This window comes from Drosophila persimilis, unplaced genomic scaffold (assembly GCF_003286085.1).
Source record: "Drosophila persimilis strain 14011-0111.01,24,50 unplaced genomic scaffold, DperRS2 tig00001154-arrow-arrow-pilon, whole genome shotgun sequence".
NCBI classification, from domain to species: Eukaryota; Metazoa; Arthropoda; class Insecta; order Diptera; family Drosophilidae; genus Drosophila; species Drosophila persimilis.
Window position 1 is genome coordinate 46,175 of NW_020825430.1, and position 12,777 is coordinate 58,951.

At 43.3% G+C, this 12,777-nt stretch overlaps 1 long non-coding RNA gene across 1 annotated transcript; it reads right to left on the reverse strand.

The window, feature by feature from the left end:
* Window positions 1-4,702: 4,702 nt before the first annotated feature.
* On the reverse strand, window positions 4,703-5,501 carry LOC113566877. The gene is made up of 3 exons (XR_003409261.1): window positions 5,399-5,501; window positions 4,945-5,342; window positions 4,703-4,872 (listed from the first exon to the last, which is right to left on the reverse strand). It is a non-coding gene; the product is annotated as an uncharacterized LOC113566877 (long non-coding RNA).
* Between the last annotated feature and the right edge of the window lie 7,276 nt (window positions 5,502-12,777).

A 12,777-nucleotide genomic window follows, 5' to 3' on the forward strand; every position in this document is an offset into this window, starting at 1 on the left:
AGCAGTATCCAATCACACACTGACAGAAGACAAACGTCCACACGCCCGACACTCCACTCCTCCCCTCAGAGATGTTTGCACTTCCATTTGGGCATCTATTTTCGTTGATGCCAGAATCGTAATGCACGGAATCGTCTCTCCGTTTTTGGCCGCAATGAAAATATATGCCGAAATATTCGAAATTCAAAGTCAAATTCAAACAAGAGTTTCCAGTCGATCAGATATATCGTTTATGCATATTACGATCCGTTCCGTTTGGACGGGAGTCCAATTGCTCATCGTTCATCCCCGTTATTGCATTTATTATTATTTTTATTTCGCTGCATATTTGTTCTGCAATTTATTCAATAATAATCGGAGGAGGAGAGCATGCAGCAGCAGCAAAACATTTCCGCTGCAGCAGCGATTGTGGCAGCCGTGGGGCCTTTGTTGCCACCAATTGCAGGCCCCCGCATACGCACTTCGGAGGCACGGAATCCACCAGAAGCGGCAACAAATGAATCATTAAATATTCACTGTACTCTTATTGATTCAGTGATCAAAACAACACAACAAAAGCGTCATCATCCACGATCCACGACCCATTATACCTGATCCAGAATCCGTAGAAGCATCCATTCTCAGGGCTCTTTTGGGCGCTGGTTGGGGTACGCCTCCGATTTCAATCCCTTGCCACACGGGCAACCCGAGCAAGCCCCGATATGTAAACAGGGTCAAGACTACCTGTGCGAAGGGGGCCAAGGGAGGCGTCGGCATAAGACTCGGCCCGGAAGTGGACATACTCGTGTGCAGCCCTTTCGCCCGGCTATTGATATTCCCATTTGTGATTACAGTCTGTAGCGCCACAGCAGCTCTTACAGTCTTTGAGCACTAGGCGCTGAAGAGGACGGACAGACGGACGGACGGATGGACGGACGGACAGACAGACAGGGCTCAATCGACTCGGCTATTGATGCTGATCAAGAATATATATACTTTATGGGGTCGGAAACGATTCCTTCTGGACGTTACACACATCCACTTTTACCACAAATCTAATATACCCCAATACTCATTTTGAGTATCGGGTATAAAAATTATACTCTTCCAAGTAATCTCTTCCATTGTCTATACTTATTGTATTCTTTGTTCTCGTACTATAATTATCATGTCAGAACACGATCGGCAACTAAAACCGAAAAGAAATTGGTTGATTATTTACATAGAACATATTTTATACGAAATTATACGTAAGCGCCAGAGGTTGTATCGCAGTCGATGACTGCAGTAGGGATTTTCTCCGTTTTGTTTTTTTTTGCATCTGTTTGCAAAATGAGTATTGGGGTATATTAGATTTTTGGTAAAAGTGTATGTGTGTAACGTCCAGAAGGAATCGTTTCCGACCCCATAAAGTATATATATTCTTGATCAGCATCAATAGCCGAGTCGATTGAGCCCTGTCTGTCTGTCCGTCTGTCCGTCCGTCCATCCGTCCGTCCGTCTGTCCGTCCTCTTCAGCGCCTAATGCTCAAAGACTATAAGAGCTGCTGGGGCGCTACAGACTGTAATCACAAATGGGAATATCAATAACCGGGCGAAAGGGCTGCACACGAGTATGTCCACTTCCGGGCCGAGTCTTATGCCGACGCCTCCCTTGGCCCCCTTCGCACAGGTAGTCTTGACCCTGTTTACATATCGGGGCTTGCTCGGGTTGCCCGTGTGGCAAGGGATTGAAATCGGAGGCGTACCCCAACCAGCGCCCAAAAGAGCCCTGAAAATGGATGCTTCTACGGATTCTGGATCAGGTATAATGGGTCGTGGATCGTGGATGATGACGCTTTTGTTGTGTTGTTTTGATCACTGATCACTGAATCAATAAGAGTACAGTGAATATTTAATGATTCATTTGTTGCCGCTTCTGGTGGATTCCGTGCCTCCGAAGTGCGTATGCGGGGGCCTGCAATTGGTGGCAACAAAGGCCCCACGGCTGCCACAATCGCTGCTGCAGCGGAAATGTTTTGCTGCTGCTGCATGCTCTCCTCCTCCGATTATTATTGAATAAATTGCAGAACAAATATGCAGCGAAATAAAAATAATAATAAATGCAATCACGGGGATGAACGATGAGCAATTGGACTCCCGTCCAAACGGAACGGATCGTAATATGCATAAACGATATATCTGATCGACTGGAAACTCTTGTTTGAATTTGACTTTGAATTTCGAATATTTCGGCATATATTTTCATTGCGGCCAAAAACGGAGAGACGATTCCGTGCATTACGATTCTGGCATCAACGAAAATAGATGCCCAAATGGAAGTGCAAACATCTCTGAGGGGAGGAGTGGAGTGTCGGGCGTGTGGACGTTTGTCTTCTGTCAGTGTGTGATTGGATACTGCTTGCTGCTTTCTGCTCGATGGCTTCCCCCTAGATCACGAGGTGCAGGCGTATCTGGAACACCAGCTCCTCGACGGTCTTCTTCAGGAGCGCCGCCAAAGACAGGATGAATCCCAGGAGGCTGAGGGAGAACAGCCAGGGAGTGGTCATGAGCACGGCAAAGAAGACGAGCGTCTCGTCGCCCCGGGCATTGGCCATGCGCCACAGCAACTGGCGCTGGATGGTGCGCAGCTTGAACTTGCTGTTCCACAATCGGAGGCGCATCGAGCCGACGGTTTCGTTGACGACCACAGTCTTCTCGACCAGCCAGAACACCGCGCAGCACAGCATCTGCATCACCAGCAGCACGACCTTGACCACAGCGGTCTCCAAGAGGAGGTGGTACAAGGCCACCATGCGCTGACTGTGCTCCGGCTGCATTGTGGAGAGCACGACTGCGCCGAGGGACTCCAGCGGAGAGACCCTGGGGGAAGGGCCGTCGGAGAGCTCCTCCCACTCCGAGTCCGACTCGGTGCGCTCTATCGAGCTGAACTCGCTCTGGCCCTGACAGGAGCACGACTCCTCCTCTTGGTCCTCCTCGGTGGGCATCGAGTAGTCGCCCTCGTAGTCGCCGTCGTAGCGGCCGTCGGAGTACTCTTTGTGCGGGCCGTCGTAGTAGTCTCCGCGGCTGTCCGGAGAAGCGCCGGCTGTCCAGAGGGAGCTCAACACGGGCGGTGGTCCCATCGATGCCATCTGTGGCACAGCATTGAATCTGCAGGGGAGCCGGGGGTAAGTTATGTCCTAGGGGGAAGGGGAGTCTGAGCTGCTGCCGCTCACCCATCTGAATCACCCATCGGAGGGAAGGTGGGGGGGTGTGCGCGACCTATTGGACCCATTGGGCGCGAAAGCAGAAGACTAGTGTGGATTTGGCCTAGGAAGGGCATCGCATTGAGTCCATTCTTGTCGCCGGAACCTTCGGGGGGGACCTGCAGCTCCGGCTGCTGCTGCTGATGCTGGTCGGTAAAGTCGAAGGATCCCATGGATCCGAAAATACCCCGCGAAAGGGTGAATGGGGAACGTGGATTATTAATAGTTGGATTCATCTTATTCCAGCACCTGTGAGGAAATATTCGTTCATGGGCTTTGTTTTGTATTTGAATTTTTATTTACTTTATGTTCCCTGTACTTTCGATATTTGTACTGAATGATTCCCAGAGCCAGTTCTGAACGGCTCCAAGTGATAGTTCAGGGCCCACTTCGATGTTGTGTTCCTAACAGATTCTCCCTTCTTTTCAGGTCTCCCCACCCCACCCCACAACGCCGCAAAAATATTTCAAAACTTCGCGCCGCCCACTTCCGCCCCACAAAGAACGAAAATCTGTGGCATCCACGTTTTTAAAGATACGATAAAACCAAAAAAGGCAGAATCGTAGAGGATGTTTATATGTTCTAGAATGTACGACCCCATAAAGTATATATATTCTTGATCAGCATCAATATCCGAATCTATTGAGCCCTGTCTGTCTGTCCGTCCTATATACAGCTAGTTATAGCAACGATATTTTGGATCCAGACTTCTGTGATATGTCACTGCTACAAAAATATTTCAAAACTTTGCCCCGCCCACTTCTGCCCTCCCAAAGGGCGAAAATCTGTGGTATCCACAAATCTCAGAGACAATTAAGTCTAGAGTAACCAAATTTTTCTCACTATAAAACCTATATTTCAGAATTTCGCCCCACCTCCTTCCGCCCCCACAAAGGACGAAAATCTGTTGCATTCACAATATTGCACATTCGAGAAAACTAAAAACGCAGAATCATGGATAGTGACCATATCTATCAGATCGCTGAATCTGGATCAGATCGGATCATTTTTGTAGCCAAAAGCAAGAAATCAATTTGCAGTGGCTACGCAGCGCCCGACGTCACGCTCTGACTGATTTTCTGTCTCTCTCGCACGCACTCTTTGTCGTGTCGTTTAGTATTAGCGGCCTCTGCCGGAGGAGAGCCATACTGACTAAGTATCGGGAATAAATGTAGAGTTGCGGTGTCCGCAGCAACTCACAACGTTCCCCCTCGTTTATTAGTTGAATTTGTGAGTAAAGCGCTTGTCGAATAGTTATTTGTTAGATCTAATATCTCAAGTGGCTTCAAAGTCTTAACTTAATAGCAAACTTAAACATGTCTGGTCGGCGAAAAGTCATTGAATACAAGAAAACCATACTGGATCTAAATATGGGAAAGACAAAACACGACAATTAGCATCTTACATTTAACTATTCTGAAACAGTCGTTGTGGCTTCTTCCTTAGGCTTTTCAGGTTCATCCAGATTCCTTCCGACATTAAACTGATCCTGCTGGACATCTACTGACGACTGCTTTTGTTCGCTTGGAGATCGTGGCTGCCGGGTTCGTAGAAGACTATCGAGTCCGCCAAAAGGAGCCTCAATGATAACATAAAACACATACGACATCAAAATAGTGATCCCAATGACAGACCAGAAATTAAGCATCTGCAAAGCATAAAATATTATACATTTGTTATAATCCACTAGTTTCCTTCAACTATCCAAAACAAAACTTACAAAGTTGTAGTTCGAAAAATATGTATTGGTCCGTAGAATTCTGCTGTTTACTTCCAGAGTGAACATATTCCAGATGTACACGGAATAGGAGAGTCTCGAGAGTGGCTGCCACAATGGCGAGGATAGGAAACTGTCTGCCAGACCGCCATAGCCCTGCATGCAGGCAAAGATGATCCAACACAGCGCTAGGGGCCAGCCCACCCGGGTAAGCGTGTAGTAGAGAGACTCCTCGAGTATGGTTAGAGGAGGAGCCCTAAACTTGGATGCGGCTTAGCTGGAGCTTCCTTCCACGATTCAGGTGCAAGAAGTACCCGAAGAGAAATCCAGTCAGCCATTGACCCGCATGCGTGTGTGTGGATCCATAGACATCCAAACCATCACCTCCTTTACTTCCATTCCTGAATTAAATGAGGCTTAATAACTTCAAATGCAAATAGAAAGATCGTGGACTTACTTCGTGAGCATTGATTCATTGTTGACCATCATCGTGACAAAGAGGCAGGTCGTGACTAGAAGCAACAGCACTACAATGCCAGCAGCCGCCTTTTTGCCCCATTTATACAGAGCAATCAGCAGAAGCAGAGAGATTATGTATAGTTGCATATCCACTGCCAAGTACCAGGCATGACCTAAGCCCTTAAAAAAGGTGTTGGAATACGCCTATTCCCACATTCAAATAATAACATTAAATAATATTATCGATATGTTAGGTATTATTATTATAAGTTAGTCTGGTCACACTTGAAGTGTCGACCCTCTCTCTTCTTTTGTGATCTCAAGTGTGTGGACCGGTGTTGCAGCAAAAAGTAATCAAGAAATACATAAATAATCTTTAAAGAAAAACATAACTTGGTACTGTCTTCCGTTTACTAATTGTCATAGCTAGTCTACCAATAGGTTATGGGCCCAGTCCACGCCAATTTAAATAAATTAAATTAATAACAAATAGTTGTGAAATTAGTTCCGCGTGCGTTCTTGTGTAGTTTTTTTTTATAGTGTGTGTGTGTATAATATATACATACATAGAAAATGGAAAGAAATAAGCAACATATTAAGCCTTTTTGTGGCGAGAAATATTCTATATGGAAATTTAGAATCAGAGCTTTGTTTGCTGAATTAGAGGTGCTCCAAGTAGTCGATAACATAATGCCTAACGAAGTAGATGATAATTGGAAAAAGGCAGAGCGATGTGCAAAGAGCATTTTAATTCAATATTTAGGCGACGCATTTCTAAACTTCGCGGCAGGCGACATTTCGGCACGTGATATTCTGAAGAAGCCTTGCGTCGCAATTAGCTGCACGTAAACGTTTAATAACACTCAAACTCTCAAGTGAAATGACACTTTCGAGTCATTTTGTTACTTTTGATGAAACAGTGAGTGAGTTGTTAGGGGCGGGCGCAAAAATGGATGAGATGGACAAAGTGGCACATTTGCTGCAGACTCTACCTTCAACCTATAATGGTGTCATCACGGCAATCGAAACTTTGTCAGATGAAACTCTATCATTAGCGTTTGTAAAAAATAAATTGTTCGACTACGAGACCAAATTAAGAAATGAAAGTACTGATACAAGTAGTAAAGTCATGAAAGCAGTTGTATGAAATAATAACAATTTTAATAATCGTAAAACGTTTGGATCTAGAAACACACGGCAAAAGATATTATTTAAGGGAAAAGCTAGAAGTAATATTAAATGCCATCACTGTGGCAAAGAAGGGCACATGAAAAAAGACTGTTACCAGTTTATAAGGTTAAATCAAAACAAAGAAAATTATAAACATAATAAAAAAGCTCAGCTTGCAGCATCGGGCCACGGGTTCGCATTTATGATGCGGAAAATGAAAAAGAGTGATCAGATAAATAATGAACTCGGTTTTATACTCGATTCTGGTGCAACGGATCATTTGATCAATGATGACTCGCTGTACGCCGATTGCATCGAATTGGAGCAGCCAATTAAAATCGCTGTGGCAAAAGAAGGCGAGTTTTTATATGCCACTAAGCGTGGAATTGTGCGGCTGCACAATGGACACAATATCACACTGGAGGATGTGCTCTACTGCAAGGAGGCAGCAGGAAACCTCATGTCTGTCAAGAGTCTGCAACAGGCAGGGATGTCAATTAAGTTTGACTGTGGTGGTGTCTCCATATCAAAAAATGGAGTAAGTGTTGTTAAACATACAGGTATGTTGGATATACCTGTAGTCAAATTCCAAGCATACAGTGTAGATGCTAGGAACAAAAATAATTATCGATTATGGCATGAGAGGTTGGGGCATATAAGCAATGCAAAATTGCTTGAAATAAATAATAATAATTTATTTAATGACAGTAATCTTCTTGTTAATTTAAAAATATCAGATGAAGTTTGTGAGTCATGTTTAAATGGGAAACAGGCTAGGTTGCCATTTAAGCAATCTAAAGATAAAAGTTATATAAAACGACCCTTGTTTGTAATACATTCAGATGTATGTGGCCCCATTAAACCAGTTACACTAGACGATAAAAATTATTTTGTGATCTTCGTAGATCAATTTACACATTATTGTGTAACCTATTTGTTAAAATATAAATCAGATGTATTTAATGTATTTAAAGATTTTGTAGCAAAGAGCGAGGCTCATTTTAATTTCAAGATTGTCAATTTGTATATTGACAACGGTAGAGAATACTTGTCGAATGAAATGCGTGAGTTCTGCGTTAATAAAGGAATAAGTTATCATTTGACAGTGCCACATACACCTCAGTTGAATGGTGTTTCGGAGCGAATGATAAGAACCATTACAGAGAAAGCTCGTGCTATGGTAAATGGTGCAAAATTAGACAAAAGTTTTTGGGGTGAAGCTGTGCTAACTGCAACATATCTAATCAACAGAATTCCAAGCAAAGCACTTGGTGATTGTAAAATGACCCCATATGAGCTGTGGCACAATAGAAAGCCCAATTTAAAATTTTTAAGAGTGTTCGGTTCAACCGTGTATGTGCACAACAAAATTAAAAAAGGTAAATTTGATGAAAAATCATTCAAAGCTATCTTGATAGGGTATGAACAAAATGGACTCAAATTGTGGGATGTCATTAAAGGAAAAGTTATTGTTGCAAGAGATGTTGTCGTAGACGAGACTAATATGCTTTATTCTAGAGAAGTAAAATTTGAAACAGATTTCCCGAAAGAGAGTAAGGAAAGAAGTCAACAAGAATTCCTGAATGAGAGTAAGGAATCTGATCAGCTTAATTTCCCGAATGATAGTACGGAATGTGGAATCCTGAATGAGAGTAAGGAATGTGATCAGTTTTATCTCCCGAATGATAGTACGGAATGTGGAATCCTGAATGAGAGTAAGGAATGTGATCAGTTTTATCTCCCGAATGATAGTACGGAATGTGGAATCCTGAATGAGAGTAAGGAATGTGATCAGTTTAATTTCCCGAATGAAAGTACGGAATGTGAAATCCTGAATGAGAGTAAGGAATGCGAAAAGCAGAATTTTCCGAATGAAAGTAGGAAAAGAAAAACTGATTTCCTGAATGATAGTAAGGAATTATATATCCCGAATGAGAGTAAGGATTGTGAAAAAGCTGATCAGCCAGATAATTGTCGTGAAGAAAATAAGGATACTAATATAATTAGTAGAAAAAGTGAGAGGTTAAAGTCTAAGCCGAAGGTTTCTTATAAAGAACATGATAAAAGCTTTAACAAATTTATATTAAATGCCCATATAATGTTTGATGAAGTTCCAAATTCCTTTGATGAAATAAATTTTAGGAATGATAAATCTGATTGGGAGGAGGCAATAAATACAGAGTTAAATGCCCATGAAATTAATAACACCTGGACAATTATAAAGAAGCCAGAAAACAAAAATATTGTAGACAGTAGATGGGTATTTTCCATTAAATATAATGAACTAGGAGTCCCAATAAAATACAAAGCTAGACTGGTTGCAAGAGGATTTACTCAAAAGTACCAAGTAGACTATGAAGAAACATTTGCTCCCGTTGCTAGAATTGCCAGTTTTAGGTTCGTACTATCATTGGCAGTCCAATTTAATTTGAAAGTCCAGTCAGATGGATGTTAAAACAGCTTTCCTCAATGGTACATTAAGTGAGGAGATATATATGCGGCCTCCTCAGGGCGTATTATGCGGTGCTGGGCATGTATGCAAACTGAACAAAGCCATTTATGGGCTCAAACAAGCAGCTAGATGCTGGTTTCAAGTATTTGAGCAAGCATTGAAAGGATTCGATTTTGTAAACTCTCCCGTGGATCGTTGCATATATATTCTTGATAGAGGTGACATAAAGAAAAACATATATGTATTATTATATGTTGATGATGTAGTAATAGCGACAAGGGTTATGGATAGAATGAATAATTTCAAAAATTATTTAAGCGAAAGATTTAGAATGACTGACTTAAATGAGATAAAACATTTTATCGGTATCAGAGTAGAAATGTTTGAAGACAAAATATATTTGAGTCAAGCTGAATATGTAAAAAGAATTTTAAATAAATTTAACATGGATAGTTGCAATTCAGTCAGTACTCCATTACTAAATAAACTAAATTATGAGTTACTTAACTCAGGTGAAGACTGCAATGCTCCATGTCGTAACCTTATTGGCTGTTTAATGTACATAATGCTGTGTACACGACCAGATTTAGCTACCGCTGTAAATATCTTGAGTAGATATAGTAGCAAGAACAATGCTGAGTTATGGCAATGTTTAAAAAGGGTTATTAGATATTTAAAGGGAACTATTGATATGAAGCTTATATTTAAAAAGAATACATCATTTGAAAATACATTAGTTGGCTATGTAGACTCCGATTGGGGTAGTAATGAGATTGATAGAAAAAGTACAACGGGTTATTTGTTTAAAATGTTCGATTCCAATTTAATTTGTTGGAATACAAAAAGACAGAATTCAGTGGCAGCTCATCAACTGAAGCTGAATATATGGCCCTATTTGAAGCTGTAAGAGAAGCTTTATGGCTAAAGTCTCTTCTAAATAGTATTAATCTTAAACTCGACAGACCCATTAAAATTTATGAAGACAACCAAGGCTGTATTAGCATTGCAAATAATCCCTCATGTCATAAAAGAGCAAAGCATATTGATATAAAATATCATTTTTCAAGAGAACAGATAGAAACTAATGAGATTTCTCTTGAGTATATTAATACAGACAACCAACTTGCTGACATATTCACGAAGCCACTACCTGCTGGAAGATTTGCGGAACTGCGGAACAAATTAGGACTACTACAAGAAGAATGATTCCAATTTAATGAAAACATGAACATGAAGCTTTATTAACGAATTTATTACATTAATTCATATTTAATTTTTTTTTTTTATTTTTTATTTTATTTGAACCAAAAGAACCAATGAATTGTTAAAGTAATTTAATTTTATGTTAATTTAATTTTAAAGTGATCTGATCGGGTTTTTCTGGGTTTTCCCCGTATCCTTAGAGCAAATGCTAGATCACATAACACTTCCCAGAATGCACACCAACCACATTAGAATAACAATTGAATGTTACCTTTTTGATTTAATGATGAAAACTTTTTTTATATTTTTTATTTTTATGATTTTGATAATTAATGTTATTTTTGAGGGGGGCGTGTTGGAATACGCCTATTCCCACATTCAAATAATAACATTAAATAATATTATCGATATGTTAGGTATTATTATTATAAGTTAGTCTGGTCACACTTGAAGTGTCGACCCTCTCTCTTCTTTTGTGATCTCAAGTGTGTGGACCGGTGTTGCAGAAAAAGTAATCAAGAAATACATAAATAATCTTTAAAGAAAAACATAACTTGGTACTGTCTTCCGTTTACTAATTGTCATAGCTAGTCAACCAATAAAAGGTAATCGTATCAATTGGTAGGAGCTAAGATCTATGACTTACAGCATTGCTTGTTGCATACTTTTGCACGAACAGCAGCGTCCAGAACCAGCCCATTTCACAGGCTTGTGAAGGCACAAGCCTCCACAAAACCTGACCACAGAACCATCCCCTGAAGAGACAGCCCCGGGGGCTTATTATCTCATTTTATTACTACTACTATTACTATTATAACAAAGACAACCATGAATCCTTAGTTTCCCCAATTAAAATAAGAAATAGGCTAAGAAAACCCCTAAAATAGTGAGGCCTCTTACTTATTAGCAGCGAAGAGACAACACGAAAGAGAGACGTCTACTACGGCCACGCAGCAAAGAGAGCCGACATGGAAGAGAAGGAAACGGAGAGAGTCGCCGATTGCTCTTACGCCCACGCAGCCAAAGCAAGAGAGAGAACGGCCAAACGCAAAGGAACAGCATGCAAGAGCGCGAAGCGGCAGAGAAGCCGCCGATCGCCCACGCAGCCGAGGGAGAGAGCCGACGGCGAATAGATCGGTGCAGTAGGCAGGGTGTACGCACAGAACCAGAAGTTACCCAAAATGTTGGTAAATTTTTGTCGTTTATTCCCCCACAATAAAGACACCCACCTCAACCCACCGGTTTCAGAACTTTCGTGAGTCGTGGATCATGCGGCATCCACCAAGCTGGGCGTGCCTTTCCGATACCTTTCTCCCCTGGGGACCCGGCGATGCTGGATGTGAGTCGTGGATTCACGCGGCAGAAAAACTTCAAATCAGGTATTAGCAGCCCAAAATCAGAGCCCCGGCGAATAGCCAGCACCAATATTTGATCCCTCGACTTGTGTACAGCTAAGGCTGGTTTACCTAATACCCCCCAAGCAACAGCCACGTGTCCCAGACGCGCCGGCGAAAACCACGCGGAAAACCACGCAGCCAGCCACCTACGCAGTAGAAAGAGACGGGGAGAGACGCCGAAGACACCGCGTGCCGGGAGAAAATGGGCGCGGACGGCGCCTAGAACTTTGGCACGCGACGGCGACAAAGCGGCACCAGCGACAGAGCAGCAGTGACGGAACAGCGACACAGCGGCAGAGCGGAAAAGAGCAGAAAAGCAGCAGCGACAGAGCAGCGAGCCAGCGGCAGAGCGGCGGCAGAGCAGCAAAGCAGCAACGGCGGAACAGCGAGACAGCGGCAGAGCGGAGAAGAGCAGCAAAGCAGCAGCGACAGAGCAGCGAGACAGCGGCAGAGCGGAGAAGAGCAGCAAAGCATCAGGGACAGAGCAGCGAGCCAGCGGCAGAGCGGAGAAGAGCAGCAAAGCAGCAGCGAGCCAGCGGCAGAGCAGAGAAGAGCAGCAAAGCAGCAGCGACAGAGCAGCGTGACAGCGGCGGAGCGGAGAAGTGCAGGAAAGCAGCTGCAGCGGCGCAGCGGCAGAGCAGCAAAGCAGCAGCGGTGTCCCAGCGACAGAGCAGCGAGGCAGCGGCAGAGCGGAGAAGGCGCCGCGACAGAGCAGCGGGACAGTGACAGAGAAGCCAAGCAGCGAAGCAGCGGTAGAACAACGGAGCAGCGGGGGACAGAGGGCGAAGGCAGAGGACCAGCTAGATGGCAGAGGAGCCCTCGGTCACAAAGGAATGGCCACGGCCAATATAAGGCGGAGCAGGAACACGAGTCAGGGAGTTACCACCGAGGAGTCAGGGAGTCACGACCGAGCAGTGAAGGAGTTACCACAGTCAGACAATTAATACCGAGCAGTCAGAGAGAGTTATTACCGAGTTTTCCCAGGGGACCGTTCCCTGTACCGTCTGATGATGCAGCGAGCCCAGTACACTCGGGAACAGGAACTCGAGCGGATCTACGAAAATCTCCGCCCGGAGTATCAAATGTACACGCGCAGACAGGATTTCCGCTCCCTCACAGAATTGACCCAGTTCGTCTCTTCTTATACTCCCCATG